Genomic DNA, 6,963 nt, shown 5'->3' on the forward strand with positions numbered 1-6,963 from the left:
TGTCAGCATAGTAATTGTAATTGTAGTATGTCAATAACGAAAATGGTTACACCACCCATACAAAAAAATATGCTGTTTTGAATAGAATAAGCATTGGCAAACATCACATTTTATGTTGCACAATAGACAGTTCAAGGCTAGTGTCGAGAGATTCTTATTTGACACACTTTGTACTTTCATATACTAATCAGATTCTTTTGCTAACTTTCACAGTGCAAAGTAAGTGTTAGTGAAGTGTCATGACATAATTATCATATTTAGACCCAGTTGCATCAATAGTAGTAGCAGATCTTGGCAACTTCAAATATTATGGTGTGACCCCAGATGCAGGGACCACCTGCCTATGTTGGTGACCTTTCATTTGACCCTGACTGTACATGACTGTGATCCTTATAGGGTATTGATAGATTGTGAATCAGAAAAATATTTGTGTCAGATTAAAGTTATCCATAATGTTACTTACGTATTCATCATCTTGCATTTTTTGAGACTCAGAACTTTATTTCTGTAGTCTCAGTGCATTTCATTACAACTTGTCAGTTATTATAGGCTAATGATTCAGCCTGGAATGAAATTGAATGACAGTGGAAGTTTATAGAAGGAAATAAATTAAATGTATTAGCCATGTCCCTCATACCACAATCTAATATACTTGATAAAGTTAGTACTTTAAATCAAAATTGGCTTTAACTGATGTTAAAATAAGTTAGTGTTTAATGGCATATTGATTCGTCTAAGACTTAACAGTACCTCAGCAATATGAATTCTTTATTTTATGAACAATATTAAAGTCAGTATTAGAATACTAGATGCACTTATCATAGGCAATTCATTGTTTAGGAACCATGTAAATGTATCATATTAGATGTATGAATAATAGAGGCACTCATTATCAGAGGCAATGAGATATTTGAAAATATATATGTTAATGATTATGTTACTATATATAGTAAGGTACATACATACGGGAGATAGACTTATATAAAAAAGACTATAGATAGACAGATAAACAACATTTTATCACTGGTTAATTTTGGTTTGTAATTATGATGTTATTTGCAGTGTTTCCAATATTCACTTCAACCATATTTATGATTATCAAGTCTTTAATTTTTTTGCTTTTCTGATTTTACATCTTAATCTGATGACTTGAATATATTTACTATAGAATTTACAGCTTTGGATATAATTGTTTTTTGGTAAGCACTATTAATGAGCAAAGGGTAATCAGTGGAAGATCAATTATATTACAGTCATTCATAATTTTTATATGATTATAGATGACAAGAAAAGTAGTCTGTGTGAAAGGTATTGGAACCTCATGATTTATATTATAATCCATAATTTTATTTTCTATATGTAGGGATTGATGTATAGTAGATATTTTCCTTATTATATTCGGCACTTAGATATAATATGTGAGTTTATATTTATATGTAAAACATATATTTTTTTGATGTGCATGATATTTTGTGGATGCACTTTTTAAATGTTGATAGAAAAGTCTTGTTCAGCACATGTGTATATTCACTGTAAGTTTGTTGATGAAGATAGCAGTTTCAGCAAGATAGTTTGATGATATTGACTCAGAGTGAAAGTAAAGATTCAGTTCATAAAGTCCCCATCTTTTCTCATTTACAAGAATTCCCAAGAAAATTACAATTGGCTAAGATGCAACCAGCTTCACGGGACGAACGAGTCAGTATCATCTCTCACGGTATGTGTCTCATGGGAAGTCAGTCCTCCGTGCTTCTGCTTACTAATCCAAAGGGTTTGAGTATGACATGGACCCGTAAACTTAGGTGTAATAGAGCATTGGATCTTGCCCATGGAGCATTTAACTCATTAATGCATTTGATGAATTGATCCTCAGGCATTTTATAGAGCACAAGATCATATCCCCTAAGGCATTAGAGAGCATTTGGAAGTTAACCACAGCATTGGAAGACTCGAGGGGTAATTTTTGTGTTATTGGATATAAGAACTTTTTGTTGTTTTTGTGGTGTTGTGTTTTACTTCACTTCACATCTTGTGTAAGGCATTATTTATGGATTTTTCTTCTTTGTAATATTTAGACCATACTTATTGATTAATTAAGAAAAGGTTTAGACTAACATGTTTGTAGTTTCACTTTTCAGTGTCACTTAATGAATATGAACACTTATAGAAAGCACAGATTGGCACTAAAAGTGTATGATGTTCATTACGTTCTTGTGCATATAGAAAGCACAGAGCATATAGAAGCCAACCTTTTGTAATGTATATGTTTAATTCTATACAACATATTATACTATTACAGATCCATTCACACAAGGACACAGATATTCACACAGATATTACACACATGTACAAACACACCTATGCACACACACAAACATGTATGCAAATTCACACACACACACACACACACACACACACACACACACACACACACACACACACACACACACACACACACACACACACACACACACACACACACACACACACACACACACACACACACACACACACACACACACACACACACACACACACACACACACACATACACACACATACACACACACATACACACACACATACACACACACATACACACACACATACACACACACACACACACACACACACACACACACACACACACACACACACACACACACACACACACACACACACACACACACACACACACACACACACACACACACATATATATATAAACATACAAACACACAAACAATTGGCCAGTTTATTAAGATTATGAGAGGTCCAACCCAGAGAATATTCATATAAAGGGACATGCATATACACAGATGTAAGCACATATCTATCTATCTAATAAGTATTGCATATTTAGACTGATGTATATGCATTTGTATCTGTGTATATGCATGCCTATGTATATGAATATTCATTGGATAAAGCCTGTGTAGTTTTAACAAACCAACTAGATATTTTAACTGTAATACCAGTCACCAAACATTCTATTTCACATGAGATTTATCCCATTTTGTAAATAAGAGTCTGTTTGTAAAAAAATATTCTGATACACAGATTGTGTACTCAGTTAGTCTCAACCTTTCCTTTTGTACTGTTTTTCATAGGCTGTGTAGCCATTACTTTTGATGCCATTAGACAGTATGAATGAGCTTCTGTTATAAACGTCCCCTTAAATAATCGGCTATGATAAGCATTCCCTGTTGTACAACAAAGACAACATAAGTTCTTTTACCTCTTGCCTTGCAGTGTAGGGAGGGTGATGGTGGTAGTGGTGAAGGCGGCTCTAGACAGTTGACTCCTTGTGAAGTGGTGCGGAGGAGACACCCCCTAAACTTCCCCCGCTCCCCCAGGCCTCCAAGGCATTCATACTATGAAGGTTCATCTCCCGATTCATACCTTTTAACGGCCGTTCTCATTCATTCTCTAAAGCATGGCTCAGGCAAGGTGTGTCAGGAGCCACATTGCAATGTATGCATCACCAGATTTGGGCAAAATCTAAGGGAAGCTTGTGGACTTGACCTCAGTATGATCAGTCAAAAGGGGGATCACTCACTTGATGCATCATTACCAACTGCACTGTATAGTCGATCCATCTCACAGGAGGGTAATGAAGTGAAGAACTGGAAACATGATAGGAAAGATTACCTTGACATATCCACAGACATGCAAGAACTCTCCCAGGTATCTCCTCTTAGCAGTCCTTCTAGCTCATTCCCCTATGCACAGATCAGTCCCCTACCAAGCCCACAGTCCTCCATAACAATGAGCTCAACCTTGACATCAAGAAATCCAACATTGTCTCTAACAACATGTGAAAGTTCCGCTCCATTGTTAGAGTCAGAGCTATCCTCTCTTGACATATCATCTCTAACTGATGTAACCATGTCCTCCAGCATGTTGTCAAACTCAACACTTTCTTTACAACAGTCTGAATGCTTACTGGCATCGGAAAGTAACATAACTTCTTCAGAACTGTCACTCATAACGGCAAGTGATTGTGGCACTCTAGTGGGATCGTTTCCTTCTGAAACATTCCCATCAGCAGCATGCTCTTCAGAAACAATATCTTCAGAAACATATCCATGTGACACTTACCCCAAGTGTCGTGAAAGTGGTGACCTGATGTCCAGCTCAGTGCATTCATTGCCCTCTCGCCTGACTCTTAAGGATCGTTCCTCGGCCTCTCTTCTGCGGCCTGTGCTGCTGTCCTCTGGATCTCTGGTTCTCCTACCCCGTCGCCCCTCTCTGGTATCCCCCCCTTCTGTCTCCTCTGCATCCTCACAGGGACACTTTAAATGGGAAGAGGTAGGTTCATAGCACCCGTCTGCCAGCATCATGCTTACCCTGTGTTCTTTGTTGAACAATATATTACCATAAGTCTCCTTTAGCATGACATATTTGATGATTTTATCCCTTGCTATATAAAGTTGTTTTCATTGATGGTATCAAGGTGTTTATGTAATTTTCTGAGCCTTGAATTTCTTCTTTTCTTCACCTACCTAAGAGCTGTTACATTTTCTTCCCACCAGACAAATATAAGAGCATTTATAAATCCATCATAACCTTTGTGTTTTTTGTATTTTCAAATGAAAATGGTCAATAACTGCATTGACATTATTACCTGTTTGTTTTGCACTCTCTCTTCATTGTATTTCCCAGATTGAAACATACACTCTGTTTATCTTCTTTTGTCTGTATTCTTCAGTACAATTTTCAGTAGCTTCCTCCAATCAGTATTTGTATGGACATTTAATTTTATACAAGAAATTGTAAGTCAGATTGGAACATATATATAAGTATTGATTAGGGATTTCTCATAACTCATTGCCATTGGGAACATGTAAGAACCACTGTAGTTTTGTTTTGTGTTTCCCAGTTTACACATAGAAGGCTCCACAAGTACTCAGCTGTCATGGAGTCAGATAGTAAGCCTATTGACCTTACTTGATTTCCCCTTTCCTTGAGATTTTTGGGAAAATCTTATTTTCTCATAGCAATATAGATATAAAAATGATATATGCAAAAATCAAGGAAAAGGTTGTACAAGTGAGGTAGGTATGATTAGTAGTTGACTCTTCGGTGATTAAGCACTTGTGTAATCTATGTTTAAATATGATTTATAGACTAAAATCAGTGGGCATGGCAAAAGTGAGTTAAGCAACTCTTTACAGTTATTTGCTTAAGAAAATAATAGGTCAAAAGTTCAATTTAAGACTGTCATGATTAGCTATTCAAAGATGAATAATACGGAAAAGTGGTCCACTCTTGTGTATAGTTCATTATGTGAAATTGAATGACAGGTCACTTGTGCCCTTCATGTTAACTGAAAGATCTTGAATTTCTCATTATTATGCATCTTGGTGTAGTTAAACATTTGATAAAGCCAACTAATATATATTTTTCAGAAAGTTATTACAATTATTTATGTCGATAGACTCTATCAGTGAGAAGATATTTGGCTCATTGATGATTTGGAATGTATGATCTAACAAGTGCTTTAATGATTTTTGACAAGTATATTGTACCAGGTCTCTATTTTCAGTGATGAGTGATCTGATATATTTGATATATCTTTCTCTATTTTTGTGTGAACTCCCCTTTGATATTGCTTAATATGCTGGAAGGAAAGCATGCCTCTGGAGAAGTGGTAAACTAATATTGCATGTATTGGCAAATCTAATTGTGTTTCATTGACAAAACAGGGAAAGATTGATTTACGTGGATGTAGCCACAGCGCAAACTTATTAATGGATCTCAAGATATCTTTAGTACCATTTTATAATAGAAAAAACAGATATCTTATAAAGTTTTACCAAATACAGTACCTTTTCACTGAGATAATTTAAGTGGACAAGCATTTTTCTTATGGATATTGATGACTTGCATATCAGAACTAAAAGAAATACAGGATAGCACATTGCCAAGAAACTGCAGCATTTCTGCATTGTTAGATGCAACCAAGAAGTAGAACAGTTTGTGATAAGATGCAAAATGAACCTCCTGACCAAAATCCATTGCAGAGGAAGCTGTTGTTAGCTACCATCCAGTTATGTATATTAGGACTCTTTTCAGAATAATTTTTATGTACAGTTGGGAATTAACGTTCACATTGTTTTTCATGATCATTATTTGAAATGTATTCATGAATGTTTAGGTATTGGGTAGTACATTTTCTAGTTCTTTAAATTTTACTTACATTTTGAATTGATTATAGGTAAACATTTATTTATTTTGTTATTTCTAAGGATAGAAAAACACACACATTAGTTAAAACACACTAGTAATTTCTCTCTCTTACTCCCAGACACTACTTGTACTTTATACAGAGTGTAGTGATTTGTAAAGTAGAAAAAGTCCTCTAAGGCTCAGGTATGTTTTGGTTTGTATTTTGAGATGTGTAATTCATGACTCTTGCAATTCGTACAGATTGAATATTTGTCTCACTTTCTTTTTTCGGTAGTTTTACCTTGAAGCTAATTGCACCAACCACCATGACATTTCTTTTTTTTCTTCTTCTTTTTTTTTCTTTTTTTTTTCTTTTTTGCATGTTCCCTATTCCTTTGTGAAACATTTACAAAGCATGTAAATTTACACTCTGTTGCCTAGTATTTGTTTGTTGCCATCTTCTTTAAGTGCCAAAGGTAAATATTTATTATATTTTTAAGGTCATTTTTTTCTGAATATTCCCTTTAGCATTGTGACTAAATATGGTATGTAGTTTTATTTATCGTAAGGTGAAACATACAATTTTAAATCCTCATACCCACATAAGAGGTACCCTCTCTAATTGACATGCATCTTTTGACATCAGTTTTGTGTTAATGCCCTGTTCTTTTTTATTTAGTAATAAAAAAACATAATAAAAAAAGATAATATATATTTTATCATCATATTTCATGACCTACAGTATCCTATAAATGGAACAATTTTATATGGAAACAAATCCATAAAAATTTA

The sequence above is a fragment of the Penaeus vannamei genome, chromosome 29, assembly GCF_042767895.1.
Source record: "Penaeus vannamei isolate JL-2024 chromosome 29, ASM4276789v1, whole genome shotgun sequence".
NCBI classification, from domain to species: domain Eukaryota; kingdom Metazoa; phylum Arthropoda; class Malacostraca; order Decapoda; family Penaeidae; genus Penaeus; species Penaeus vannamei.